Raw genomic sequence first — 15,845 nt, 5'->3', positions numbered from 1 at the left:
TTACTCTCTAGGGAACTGCTGTGAACCTCATGTCTATTCAGGTGTCAGCCTGTGACTATTTCCAGGAAATAGTGGCTTCCTCTCATCCACTTTCCAAAACACATGTGAGTGGTTTTCATTGGCACATTTTAATTTGAACCAAATGGGGAAGAGCATTCTAGAAATTAGAATTTGCTTTGTCCTCTACTGTCATTAGAAGAGGAGATATGTGAACAGGGTGGTGATGCAAATTTGGTAATATGCAATTCAGTACAGTCACACAGACGAAATACAATAAATAGAATACAATTTGTCCTCCGCTTTGTAGAATGCCCCATTTATACAGTCATACTTAACCCGAAGTTTTTTGCAAACAACACACAGAGATGCCTTACCCTCCAGGGCTTCGGAAGTATCAGCTCTGTCCCCAGTTGTTGATGTAGCCACTTGGAATCCTTGACCCAACAGTTCTTCAAATTCCCTACACTTGTTTCCAATATTGAAGATACCCAGGATTAAGACCTAAGGCTTCTAACACCCTCTCTAGTCAGTGGCACATGTCTAGGGTCTCTCAAAGATCTTAGTGAGGCAGACACACTGGAATCTTCCCCACAGTATTGTGGACATTCTGGCCTCACTTTGTGCACTGTAGTGGATTCATTGATGAACCCCAGAATTTAGGGTGGAGCCATAACAGGACAATCCCCAAATGAATTCTGCAAGTACACGAGACACTACACACCCCCTCACAGTGATACAAACAAACCCAACATGTGCTGAACAGCCTGAACAATTCCAAAAAAAAGGCTACACATATCAAACTCCCATCCAGTGCCTGAGACAGACTACCTCCCCAGTCAATGCTTCAGAGAGGAATTTCTCTTCTATCCAGTGCTGAGGAGGCACCAATCTCATCCCTAACAATGATGCAGAGAGACAGACTCCCCTTCCATGATGCTGAATACGCTGTGGCCTTGGCCATCCCATGCTGCAAATGTTGTCTCCTCCTCAATCTACTTTTTGAGACCCTCTCTACCCTCCCCCATTTCTGATACATTTGAACCTTTCCATTCCAGTTCTGCCTTCATTAGGGCTACAAAAACCCTCACCCCTGGCTGGCTAGTTCTCTAAATCCACTGACCTCTCTCCTAAAGAGTTTTATTCTGTACTGTCCACAGGTTGTGTCCCACCACAACCATTTATCAGCCATTCCCCCAGCTGCAGAAACCTGGCTCTTCTCATATTCTAGGCTGCAGACAAGCCTGCCTCCCTCCAACCACACCTGCAGGCTCTCTTACCCTTGTCCATCCCCTGATGATCTCCCTCCTTCCCCAACTAGGCAGAAATTAAACAGAACTTCAAAGTACCGCATTGCCAAGAACTGCAGAGGAACCTATCACTGCCATTACAGTGCTACAGACACCTCCCCTCTCCAACCAATGTGTCAAATAGACTCAGCCTCCCCCATCCATTCATCCATTACATATGAGCTACTCTCTTCTTGCCATCCCCCATTCATTGCTCTAAACAGTATCTTCTGAGCATACGGTATAGGAAACACCCTGGTTTTCTCAGGGCACATTGAGACACACATTGGTTTTTTCTTTTCAAGTTGTAGATGTGAGACTTAGGAAAGATCACCAGACTAATTACATAAAAGCCATTTGCAAAATCTTCATTGCCTGTTAAGAACGTACTAATTCAAGGATGCCCTCAATCCAGATTCTGCTTACTGTCAACCTTATCTTTTACTTTTCCCATGGAATTCTATGTGGCCATATTAAAGTGTACTCCAAAACACATACAAAGCTAACTGTAGCTGACAGAGTTCCTTGACTGCTCAACTTGTATTCTCTCTTTTCATTACCCTTCTGTTTCTTCCTGGCCAACTGATCTCCAGGTGTGTTTAGGTGACATTATACCCAGATCTGGAGAATGGCTCATGATTGGGCTAAGAGAGTAAGGAAACCCCATATACTTTTCCCACTGGTTGGTCCAGAGGAGGTATAAAGCCTAGTTGTGGCCAAAAAGATGTGAGAAAAATAAGCTAGGAGGTACCTGAAAAGATTATTCTCCCTGAAAAAGAAAAAAAAACAAAAGAAAAGAAAAGAAATGAGATATACTAGAATACCCCTTACCACATTTTTACCCTCCAGCTCTGGACACTGTTCTGTGAGTCCCAATAGCTGGGCAGTCTATATGAGCCTCTGGAATTAATAAATGCCTTTCTGGAGATATCACATTGATTTGGCCAGTTTTTAAAATAATTTGAAACAACAATTGGTTGTAGGTAGTCAAGAGAAGATTCAATCCCAAAATAATCCTTTAGAGTTCTCTTTGGAAGAAATCAATTAGAACAAGATTGAGATGGAATTTAAGTTAAATAAATGCAGGAAACATGAGGGAGATTAGTCACTTGGGCTATTTTCCATCATAAGAGAGCCAAATGTAGCCTTAAACAAATATGGCATTTTGTTTCTCCATCTGTAATATTTGTTTAATTTAAAAAAGAAATACTCAGGGTATCTGCATTCTAGTGTGCACTCATGCACTCTCTCTCCCTCTCTCCCACCTCCTCCCTCAATATTGCCCTTAGAATTATCTTAAAATTGGAGGAGGGGGACAGGAGGCGGTTGTCATGGCATAAAGATGCTGAAGTAAAATTAAACTTCTGAACCCATCAGAGCTATATTTGCCAAAAGTACTTGAGAAACAGAAAGATAAAAATCATGTGAAGAGATTTTTTTTTAAGAATTCAATGTAACCTCGTGCTTTCCTCAATGTTTGAGTCATCTACAGAACAAAGAAATCTAGGTCTTATCTGTGAGAGCTTTAGACCCAGCTAGATTGTAATCACAGCAACCCCGGGATTTTGCATAGTTTCTTTCTACTACCCTGGTATGGCTAATGAATAAGTTCAAACAAAACAGCCCAGGAAAGCATTGAATCATATTTTCTTCCTTTAGAAGAAAATTATACAGTACCATTTCTCCAGGTATTGAGCTAAAGAGAATGGGGCTAAAATTTTCCTGCTGTCTTGTCATTACCCTATTTCTAATTCTGTCATTTTCTTTCCAAAAATCTCACGCATTTTACAGGTTCTCTTAGTAGATCTGTTCCATGAATGAGCAACTGGACAGTTCTCAGTCACAGTCTGGTGGTTTATTTGTGAATACACAGAAACAGCCAGAGAGAGAGGCAGGAGCAGAACTCTCACTTCTGTCATCTTGGTATTTGTAGCTGTGCTCATGTTCCAAAGCTATGAGGTTAGGGAGAAGGAGGAGAGAGAAGAGAAATTGGAATCTCCATAAAAACACTGCAATTATCTTGAACTTTCCATATGCAGACCTTTATGGACTTCTATGGTTGAAAATAAATTCTTTATTGATTTCACTGTAGTAATTTACAGCTCCAAGGTAATCAAATTGGTGGATAACTTGGAATAGTCTTAGACTTATGCAACAAGAAACAAGCACAGAAATGCATTTTCATTAGTAATATCAATCTCAGAGTTCCTAAAGCAGATATGCCTTGTTTTTGGCAAGTATCTGCAGAGATAATCATTCCAGGTGGCACCTTCAAGACCAACAGAGAAGGAGCCCTAGGAAGAGAGAAATGGAGAGTAATGTAGAGCTATTGCCATCTAGTGGCTCATAACAGAGACATCAGGCACCTTTTCACACGAACAGAACTTTTTTCAAAGGCATAAATATTTTGTGATTTTATTTCACTGCTCTTTGCATGTATGTATGGATTAAAACTCGTTTAAAGAACTCATGGATGCTTATTTTTATATGAGAACAATTCCAACCTCTAGCCATGATGAAATTTTCATTCATTTATCAAACATTTATTGAGCCTAGCCAGGCCTTGTGCTTTAACACTAGGGACACAGAAATGAGCCATTCTCAGAGCTCCTGTTTCAAGTTGCAGTTCAAAAGCTATGCCCAGTTGTTCTGGAATTCATGTGTGATCCAAGTGCACCCCTGCATATTTAAAAAATTCTAAATAGACGGATGGATACACATATAAACACAAACATACATAAGTTAATACAGCACTACGTATTATGCACAGTAGTGCATTTACCAAAATACACATTACTACAAATAGTGCATTTACCAAAATACACATTTCTACAAAGAATATAATAAACATGAATTAAGATTATTGAAGCACTTCAATTATATTTTTAATCAAATAAAAAATCTGTATTCAAAATCTTACTAAGTTTATTATAAATATTTTTAACATTGTAATGTGATGGACTATGTTCCATCATTTAAATGAAATCTTGGTTTAATGCTTTATGATGCAGAATTGAAGGTCTGATTCTATTCATTGTATTTTGATATTTGGCTTTGATGACAGTGATAGCTACAAAATACTTCTCAAGAGATCTATGGATCCAAGAGATATACCACTATCTACACTTTCTGAATCATGATATTAGTTTCTTAATCCCACTGACATTTCTTGTTCACTTGTTAAAATTTAATAAATTCCCTCCTCCCTAATGTCAAAATCAGAATTTAAAAATATTTATTGAAGTTTTACTTACTTTTTGATTGACAAATGAGAACTATATATATATTGGGGATACAATGTGATGTTTTGTTATATGTATACCTTGTGGAATCAGACTTTTGGTGAATGAATCAGAAGGGATTTCATTTTAATATTTTCACTGAATGGCCTTAAAATCTGCTGAAATTCTTTATTTAGAGGATCTTAAGACAGGTTAGAGAATTCTATCTCAATTTTATTTTAATCTAAGATATGAGAAGTTTATAAGAAATGAGACATATCATCTTTGACAACGACGATGCAAACATTTCCGAATATCCATTTTGAACATTCTTTCTCCATTGCAGGATTAAAACCAAAGCAAATAGTTACTTTCTCACTCATTGTCAGAATGTCACCTTTACCTTGAAAGGAGACAATAAGTGTCTTTATCTTTTCTGAAGATTTCTGTTAGACAGTAGTGTATTGACAGCTACTTGTCATTACAGAAAAGGTCAGGAAATTTGGAACTCTTGTCATTTAGTGTAAGAAAAATGTTATTCTTTTATTTCTTTGCCAAAAGATAACAGGAGATCTGTGCTGAACAAAACAAAAATAAAAACAACACATAAAATAGATTTATATGATGCCATCTTGTGTCAGTATTATAACATTCCAGTATTATAAATATTTTATTCTTTATGATACAAAATTCATAAATCCACAAAACCAAGCCTGTGAGAACTGCTCTAAGATGCACTGAGTATGAATGGACATGTGAGTGTGCAGCTGTCAACCCCTTTGACTTGTGGAATTTATATTCTTCCCTCAGGATACAACTTATACCTTAAGTGACACATGGCCCAAGTGAGGAAGCCACTGCCAATCATATATATTACTAAAGCATAATTTTTAGGCTATTCTATAAAAGTGAATATAAATAGCTGGTTTTTTGTTTTTGTTTTTGTTTTTGAGATGGAGTCTTGCTCTGTCGCCCAGGCTAGGGTGCAGTGGCCTGATCTCCGCTCACTGCAACCTCTGCCTCCCAGGTTCAAACGATTCTCCTGCCTCAGCCTCCTAAGTAGCTGGGATTACATGCACCCGCCACCGCACCTGGCTAATTTTTGTATTTTTAGTAGAGATGGGGTTTCATCACGTTGGCCAGACTAGTCTTGAATTCCTGACCTCACGATCCACCCGCCTCAGCCTCCCAAAGTGCTGGGATTACAGGCATGAGCCACCGCGCCCAGCCATAAATAGCAGTTTTAACATTTCCTTCCCCTCATCACTTTGGAGATCTCTGGGAGGCCTTTGTGTCATTTCAGGTTTTGATGTTCTGTCCTCTGCCCTGAAAAGCAAGAACTCTCAGGAGCCTTCATATTGGTGGTAGTTCCAAAGTAGAAACTGTTGGTTATGGGGCCAGTTCTGTGTAAGTATAGTTGGGTACCCCCAAAGACCTAGATGTGTCTGCGGATAGTTGGCTGGTAGTTTGTGCGCCACAGAAGCTAATTTTAAATCTCCATTAGCTCCCAGTAGCTTCTATACCTTCCATTGGGAGCTCATGGAGACTGGCTCAAGGGAGCACAGCCTCCTCTGGGAAGCAGCCTCCACTTAGAGAGCAGGCACCCTCTGAGGCTGCTCCAGGCCTCTCTGGGGTGCTGTTTTAGATTCCCTCAGCCAGACTTTCCTTCATTCAGGGTATCTTAGTGTTATACACCTCATCGTGAAGAAGGCGCCTTGTAGGCTTAGGCTTTTGGGCCTGCTCAAGCTGCAGGTCCTATGGCAGAATTAGAGCCTGGCAACTCAGGAGCATCGGTAAAGCTGACAGCCCTTGGGCTCTGGAAAGAGCAAGAATCTGAGCACCCTGGAGCCCTGCACATCTGATAGTGCCATCCCAGAGAGCCAGTAGGAGATGGGGAGAAGGCTTAGGGTATCAGGACTGCTGGTGGAGGCAAATGTTGGATTCCAAGGCTTTTTTCTGAGTTTGGAAATGAAGTCCAGCCCCCACACACTGGGGAGGATCCAAGCCACGTTTTATTTTATCTTCTTCCAGTCTTGTGGACCAAAGCTAGCAGGATTAACTGCATCTAGCAGCGTTAGTGGATCAGGGATTCTAGTTAAATCCCATCTCTATTCCTCGTAGATACTTTCCAGGAATCAAAGCAAGCAGAAATGTTTCACTTAGGTTTTTGCAAAAGGGCTGTAGAATCAAATATTGGGCAATAACTTTATTTCTAATAAAAGATATGGCTATTGCTTCAAATTATTAATCTATCCCCACAAAAGTGTGATATATTTGTTCTATTTCTGTGTAAAGATGACTGAATTGTAATATTTTGATTTCTGATGACTTTGTTTATGTCAAAAATAGTTGGAGAATCTTGCTGAAGGATGGAAAATACATGTCACATATATTGCCACTTGTCTATTCTAAGCCCATGGCAGGCGTCACTGCTTAGCTATTCCTTTTGTGTGGTGCTTTTTAGGATCCTTCTAGCATGGCCAGCAAGAAACTTAGTCTATATAAGAGAGGTAAAGAATTGTTACCTTACTTTATTGTCTTTTAAAAATGTTTTCTTATGAAAAATTCTCACATACAAAGAAAGAGAACGGTATTATGAGCCCCCAAGTACTCATTACTGTTTATCAGAAAGTATTTACAATTTGAAAGTTCATTTCGTCTATTCAACTTCACCCCATGCACACACAAATATACATGCATATATATAATATTTTAAAATACAATTAAATATAACATCAAGTTTCCAGATAATAGCTGTTCAGAAAATTAATTTTTGAGAACCCTCTTTGTGCCCCTGCCCTCATTCAAAGATGATTGTGAAGGCTCCTGTAAAACTGTATGTTCACATAGGCTTCTCCTGCCCTTAGAACATTCGAGAAGATCTGGTAAATTTATCCTACACCGAACTTCAAAGTCCTGTGGCTCTGGAGCTTTTGTACCAGGCTCTGCCATCTGAATCTCAGCCTGCATTCCAGCCCCAGGGTCTAGGGTCCAGCTTCCTGAGATTTACCAAATTGTCATTCCCTTTTGGGGGGTGCAGGGGTCCTTCCTGCACCCATGGGTATTGACAATGGAGCCAACTTCACATGTCAAATATTCCATAAATTAGCAGATGGTCATCCCCTTTTAAATTGTGTGGTATACCCCAAGATTTCACTGCTTTTATCTATTTCTCTTCATTCTGGATGATACTTCTCTTCCCTCCCTCTCATGATATCCTTCATAAATTTAAGCCTCCACAAAGGCCATAAAAAGTGATTTTCTTCGGTTATTTTGCTTTGGCTCAGCAATTACATCAAAGGGAAGGGAATGCAAAGTTCTGTTGCCTTTTTAGGATGAGAGGAGGAAAATACAAAGCATAAAGCAGAAATACTACTCATTCTTTTTTCATTTTTATAGCTGGAAAAGCAAAACACAATTTAATATTTCAAAAAATTGCCTGTCGTACCAGCTTTTCATGATTAAAAACAATGCCTCTAAAAATGCACTTGTGCTTTCCCACAGTGTCTGATATATGTTTGGTTTCTAGCCAGCCAATAATCAGCTCTTGCAGTGATGTTGGGAACTTTGTGAAGATATTTATCATTCTATAGGAACTCATCAAGGAAAAGCTAGAACGATTGCTGGCAGTATCTGAGTCACTGAGGTAGAACAGAAAGAGTATAGAATTTACAATCAGAAGAGAATCCACCCAGCTGCAGTCTTTGTGTAACTTAGTTATAAACCACCTGTTTAGAACTTTGAGTCTTAGGTTCCTTAATATAATATCTATAATGTTGATAATTATAATAGTATATGCCATGACATTGTTAAAGGTATCAAATAAACAGATGTGTATAAAATCATCTGAAAAATAAAAATAGAAAACTAATGTTACTTATTATTTCATGAAATTTAAAGTGTCACATTTCTTTATATTAATAAAGTACCATAAAAATAAAATATTTGAAAGCTCAGAAATTGGGGGATTTTCTGATTCTGAGTAGAGTTTGCATACATTTGAGAATATTCTAAAAATGCACTGGGTTTGGTCAAGACACACAGGTGGTCAGTATACATAAGTGAAGTGGAGAGTATCTGAACTGGTTAGGTCCTGGAGGCAAGGATTTATACCTAGGATGTTCTGCCATTGCCAGGTAATGACATCAGCATATGAAGAAAGGCCTTATTCTAATATGATATTTACTGTATCAAAGCAGTTGATAGAAGTAATGTCTTTCTCGTTTTGCTAATTTAATGTGGAAGATTTGCATGTCAGGCTCTCTGTTAGACCCTAAGCTTCTAAAAGTCCAAGTGAGGCCTTACAGGGTGCTTGCCAATTAAGAAGTTGAGATCAGACAGATCTGGTTTCAAATATAAGCTCTGACTCTTCTTAATTTGAGACATGCTGTTTGAACTCTTTTAGCCTCAATCTGTAAAATGGAGATAGTAATAGCCTCTAAATCAGGGTTGCTGTGAAGATTAAATGAAAACATCTGTAAAGCCTGAAACATAGTTAATACTCAATAAATGCAGCCCTTATTGTTTTCAGCACATTGAATTGTTCATGATAATTTATTTGCCTAGCTCCCTAATTAGGCTAAACATTTGAAGGCAGAGGTCATGTCCTATACCATCTCCCATTTCATTCTATATTTTCCCCAGTAGACTAATGTTTCTTAGTGTGGTAGTCTAGACCACTGAGATTCTTCAGCTTATCCAAAAAGAGAACCCCTTTGCCCTGCCTAGATTCTGAACAATGTCAAAAATAAAACAATAAAACTGAAGGCCAAAATATACCAATGCTACTGATAAAGCTAAGTACAAAAATGACCTTGCGGAAGAGCCAAAGTCACCTTCAAAGACAACTCCTGAACTGGAAAAGTTTACCTACCCAATGTCAGGCAGCACTGGACTAGGGCTGTGGGGAGGCCTGACCAAGTCAGATAAGAGCACAAGGCCAGTTCAGGCTGCCCTCGGGCAGTCTCATTTCCAACCCTGGCCAAGAAAGCTGTGCTAGAGGTGGCCTAGATTTCCAGAGTTTGGGGGCACAATGTGAGGCCAGATATAGATCCTGTAGAAGACAACTGAACTTGGTTGTTTTAAAGGATTTCCTATCAAGAGCACCATCTGAAGTGGTGAGTAAACTCTCCAGAGAAAGTCCTGGGATGCCTCTCAGAACCCAAGAACCAAACAGGAAATAATGTGTATTTAGCCAGGGGACACCTCATGTACTCCAGACAAACCTTTCCTGTCCCTTACCTCTCTTTGCTCCCCGTTCCAACACTAGAGAATTCATTCCAACGCTGGAAAAGGAGGACAAGAAGAAAAAGAGAAAATAGGTGAGGGAACCAATATCATCTGCATTTTCCCATTCCAGAATTTTCAGTCTGAAGAAGGGCCAAGCTAGGAAGTGGAAGAAACTTTAAAGTAAATGAAACATTGAAGCCTTAATATAAGCTTGGATTTTTCAGACTGGGAAATAAAACTGTTTGTTACTATCTAAAAGATACAGAACATGCTGAGATTTCATCCAGGGATTAGGAAAAATGTTTCTAGAGGATAGGTTGGAAAGGACAATTAACCATAGAGACTGATTTTTTTTTCATAAACAAAACTTAACTATAGAGACTGATTTTTTTAATGTATTTATTCATCATGAGAATTTATATAGAAGTTCTCAAATGGAAAGTCTCTTTTTCTTTCTGAGTTGTGATAGTTAAGAACTGTATGCACAGAGTGGCTCAAGGCTATTTTTCCTGAGAATAAAGCTAAATCAGGAAAAAGCAGAACCAAGAGACTGAAAAGAGGGAGAGGGAGAGAGACAGAAAGAGAGAGAGAGATTTATTATTGATAACATTTTCTGATTTCTAATTCAGACAGGCTTAATGCAAAGTCTCCTCTAGGATTGCAGTTTGTTTAAGACAATGCATTCTTTTTTTTCTAATTAAGCAAGTTATAAGATTGTTTTCTTTCAATTTGCATCAGAAAGAGTTCTCATTAATAAAGCATAATTATTTAGAAGAAATTAAAACTACATGTACTACATATGCTTCACTTCACAATTACATAAAATCGCTGATATTTGAGTAACTTCTTAGCCTTTGTGTTATTCGTATATAACAATGGATAACATGCACTGAACATTTATTATGTATCAAGCACCTTTATATGAACTAACTGAATTCCTATAATGACCTATGAAGTTTTTACTATCTGGTAGGCTCTTTGGCTTATCAATGCAGAAACTGAGAGGTTAAGGAAATTGTCCACAGCCTCACAGCAAGTAAGTGAAGGAGCAGGGGTTCAAACCCAAGCTGTCCAGCCTACAGCCTACTCCTAATCTCGATGCACAGTCAAAAGAAAAGAAGATAATTGTTAATATGATTGAATAGTGCATATGTCCCAAGGTGTTATGTGAATAAATGCTTTATTGTATGTAAGAACACTGATTATAGAGGCACCTAAGTAAGTGAAATGAGCTATTAGATGAAACATTTCTGATAATGCCAGATCATTTCCAGGATTTTAAGTTACTTAGCTATACTGTGCCTCTCAATATGAGCAGGACCTAGCGCAGTCTGAACCTATGATACTGGTGCTAAAATATACGTTTTTTGGGTTACGGATACTGTATTAAGTTTTCATGAGAAAATTAAACCATGTGCAGATGGATTGATGCCTGACAGTTTCACTCTTTCACAATACCTAATTTTTTTTTAACCTGCTGGAGAATAAAGTTGTTTGTATATATTATGAGGCATGTTTACTCAAAATCTGAAGGGAAGCTTTTCAGAGATGTTTAAAACAAGGAGTTGATAGAGACCCATTAACTATTATGTTTCATATTCAGACATTTTACTTTTCAGCTTTTGAGATGAAATTACAGAGTGTCAAGTAGTCTCTGAAAAAAAAATCTATCTATACATTTTGGGTCCATTTGAATCTGAATCTCTAGAACCATCTAACAGAGACACTGAACACTATCATCCTTCCTGATAACTATAGTTGTAAATTAGAATGTTCTAATTTAATGGAAAAATATTGTGGGATCTGGCTAGCAGCCCACAATGCAATGGGGATCTCTCTTTGTTCCTAGGTGGATCGGCAGGTTGAGAAATAATAGACACACACAAGATAGTGAAAGCTGGGTCCAGGGGGGTCACTGCCTTCTAGTCCCGTGGTGCCAACAATGCACTGGGTATACCAGCATTTATTATTAAGTTTAGTGAGGGCAGGGGTAGGTTAGTGAGGTATTTATGGTCATTTGATTATGAGGTGAGATGGTCACATGGGGATGAGGTAATTCTTTAACATAACATCTGTATGCGGAAGTACAGTATACAGGGATAAGAATTTACAATATAGTGTGTGCATCAGTAATTTCTAACAGAGCCTTAAAACAGAAACATAGTCTTTCCATAACCTATGATTAGCAAGATATTAATCAGCAGTAACAGTTGCAGCAAAAGCTGGTTACAAACAATCCATAGAAACAGGACATGAAGCTAGACAACCGGTTAGACCAGAAATTCTCAGAAGGGAGTATGCCTTAACCCTAAAGAGGCCTAGAAGAGCTGTGGCAAGATGAGGGCATTTATAGCCCTATCTTATCCATATGGACAGGCACCCCCTATGCATCCGTTTATAGGCTCTCCACAAGGGTCTCATTCCATTCCCAGAGCTATGAACATCTGCTTTTCTGGGATAGGAATCTTGGTGATATGAAACCTCCCTGACTGCACGTCCATTCATAGGCTCTCTGCAGGGGCAAGCACATCACGTGCTGTTGGCTCATTCTGGCAGTCCAACCTGGCATTGTCTTTACACAATTCTGCATGCAATTTTGTATTTACAATAATCAGGAGCATTTCATCTTTTATGCCGTAGCAATAGTTTCAGGGGGTCTCCCTACAGAAAAATGCATTAAAAAGAATACATCAATGAATATGGGAGTACATATATAATATACTGTTTTCATTTCCTTTGGATATATATCCAGAACTGGGATTGCTGGATCATATGGTAGTTCCATTTTTAATTTTTTGAGGAATCTCCATACTATTTTCAAAAATGACTGTACCAATTTACAAGCCTACTAAAAGTGTACAAGGGTTCCCTTTTCTCCACATCCTCACCAACACTTACTATCATCTGACTTTTTGATAACAGCCATTCTAACACGTGTGAGGTAATATCATATTGTGTTTATAATTTGCATGTCCCTGATGCTGAGCATTTTTTCATATACTTTTTCGCCATTTGTAGGCTTTTTTGTTTTTTTTTTTTTTTTTGGAAATGAACTATCACTCTGTTGCCCAGGCTGGAGTGCAGTGGCGTGATCTCACCTCACTGAAACCTCTGCCTCCAGGGTTCAAGCAATTCTCTGCCTCAGCCTTCCGAGTAGCTGGGATTACAAGTGCCCGCCCCCACGCCTGGCTAATTTTTGTGTTTTTAGTAGAGACGCGGTTTCACCATCTTGGCCAGCCTGGTCTTGAACTCCTGACCTCATGATCCACCTGCCTCGGCCTCCCAAAGTGCTGAGATTAGAGGTGGGAGCCACCGCACCCAGCCTCTATGTATTCTTTAAAGAAATGTCTACTCAGGTTCTTTGCCCATTTTTAAACCGGGTTCTTTGTTTTCTTACTATTGAATTGTTTGAGTTCCTTATGTATTTTGGATATGAACCCATTATCAGATGTATGGTTTGCAAATACTTTCTCCCATTCTGCATGCTGCCTCTTCACTGTTATTCATTTCTTTGGCTGTGCAGAAGCTTTTAAATTTGATGCAATACCATTTGTCTAGTTTTGCTTTTGCTGCCTGTGTTTTCAAGGTCTGGAATCAACCTAAGTGTCCATCAGTGGATGAATGGATAATGAAAATCTGAGGTTTGCGTGTACACACACACATCCACATCCACACACACACACACACACACGAATGCTATCCAGCCTTGAAAAGAAGAAAATCCTGTCAATTAGGACAACATGGATGAACTTGGTGGGCATTATGCTAAGTGGAATAAGCCAGGCACAGAAAGACAAATACTGCATGATCTTACTTATATGTGAAATCTAAAAAAGTTGAACACATAGAAGCAGAGAGCAAAATGGTAGCTACCAGGGGCAGCGAAGGGGGATGGGAAGATGTTGGTCGAAGAGTACAAAGTTTCAGTTAGATAGGAGGAATAAGTTTTGGACACTTATTCCAAAATAAGTATTGGACTTATGTCATCAATGGACAGCATTGTGACTATAGTTAGTAATAATGCAATATGTACTTGCAAATTGCTAAAAGAGTAGATCTTAAATGTTATCACCATAAAAAATAAATATGAGGGGTGAAGGATATGTTAATTAGCTTGATTTAATTATTGTACAATATATACAGATATCAAAACATTTCATTTTATACCATAAATATATATAATTTTTGTTTATCAATTAAACCTTGGTAAAGCTGGAAATAAAGTAATAAACTGGGCAAATGAATCTTTTGTTAAACATACTTGAAATTAGTGACCTAAAGTTGCCAAAAGTTTGAGAAATATTATTCTATGTAATTACATTAATTAAATAGCATATATGATAATGTTTCCCTGAGGTTTTAGTAGAACTTGTAGCCAGAAATCAGTACAGACTACTTCCTCCCTCTCCAGGGCCCAATTATATAATGTATTCTTTTTATAAGTCAGTGAGTAAAATGTTGAGAACCTGGAGACAAACAGCAAGAGAGTTTTCTCAACAAAGTATCCACTTTCTACAACATTGAGTAGCAATCAGATATCACCCACTCTGATTTTTCAGCATTCTGGGAGTGAACATTTTCTACTTTGAGTTTCAAAAGTCTGAGCAGGACTGGGAAATATGTGATCTTGTCAATCATCCAGCCCCCAGCTATCTTGTTAGGAGGTAGATAAAAAGGTTCATCGACAGTCATGCTGCAGAGACATAACCTTGTCATTTCTTTCTTCCATGAGGTGACCTTCCTTCATTCACATCCAGTGACAACAATGACATCATTTGGGAGGTAGAAGTGGCTGATTTTTTTCTCAGATGGAGCTGTTATACAGCAGCAATCATGTAAAAATTTTCATGACATAATTAAAAATATATAAGGAAACACATGCTCTCATTCTGTTTCTTGTTATGACTTAAATATATGATCTCAATGAAATGAAACAAACTAAGCTTGCTGTGCAGTGCACCCCACATAACAGTTTAATCAGGTTTGTTTGTTCTCAGATGAAAGATGCATTGTCACATGGCAAATGACCAAAAAACAGTTTTGACCTGCTGAAGCAGTTTTCAACAAGAGTCCTTGTGCACCAAGGCATCTGAATCCCAATGCCTCCATAACGGTTTGGAAGTTTCACGATATGTATCAAACTTACGTCTCCAAGAGAGTCTTATGTACATCTCCAAGAGAGTCTTATGTCTCCAAGAGAGACTCCAAGAGAGTCTGTTGTGACACACTGTATTTCATTCCTGATATTGGTGATTTGAATCTTCTCTTTTCTTCTGTGTTGATCTTGGTAGAAGTTTGTCAATTATATAGATCATTTTCAAGGACAATTCTATGTTTTATTGAGTTTTTCTACTGTTTTCTTTTTCAATTTTATTGATTTCTGATATTATGTTTATTATTTCCTCCACATGCCTGCAATGTTATTTTGCTCCTCTCTTTTTAGATTCTTAAGCTAGAATCTTAGATTACTGATTACAGACTCTTTTTTTTTTTTTTTTTTTTTGAGACAGTCTCGCTCTTGTCGCCTAGGCTGAGAGCAATGGCAATGGCGTGATCTCGGCTCACTGCAACCTCTGCCTCCTGGGTTCAAGCAGTTCTTCTGCCTCAGCCTCCCGAGCAGCTGGGATTACAGGCACCAGCCACCATGCCCATGCCCAGCTACTTTTTTTTTTTTTTTTTTTTTTTTTTTTTTGGTATTTTCAGTAGAATCGGGGTTTCACCATGTTGGCTAGGCTGGTCTCGAACTCCTGACCTCAGGTGATCTGCTTGCCTCAGCCTCACAAAGTGCTGGGATTACAGGCATGAGTCACCGTGCCCGGCCCCGAGAGACTCTCTTTTCTAATGTATACATTTAGTACTGTAAATGTCCCTCTTGGCAGTGTTTTAACTATGTTCCACAATTTTTTGTTATGATAAAATATATATAACATAAAATTTACCACTGTAACAATTTTTAAGTGCACAGTTCTGTGGCATTAACTACATTCACATACATTTTTTTTCTGAAACTATCAACATCATCTATCTCCAGAAAATTTTCATCTTCTTAAACTGAAACTATTTACCTGTTAAAACACTAACTCCCCATTCTCCCTCCTCCCAAACCCTG

The 15,845-nt window shown here is 38.5% G+C and overlaps 1 pseudogene; it reads right to left on the bottom strand.

The window, feature by feature from the left end:
- Window positions 1–12,662, bottom strand: part of LOC117981773 (WD repeat domain phosphoinositide-interacting protein 3-like) — a 63,364-nt pseudogene extending 50,702 nt beyond the window's left edge.
- Between the last annotated feature and the right edge of the window lie 3,183 nt (window positions 12,663–15,845).

The sequence above is a fragment of the Pan paniscus genome, chromosome 11, assembly GCF_029289425.2.
Source record: "Pan paniscus chromosome 11, NHGRI_mPanPan1-v2.0_pri, whole genome shotgun sequence".
NCBI lineage: Eukaryota > Metazoa > Chordata > Mammalia > Primates > Hominidae > Pan > Pan paniscus.
Note: the sequence above shows the minus strand (reverse complement) of the source record. Positions and strands in the feature narration are given on the sequence as shown.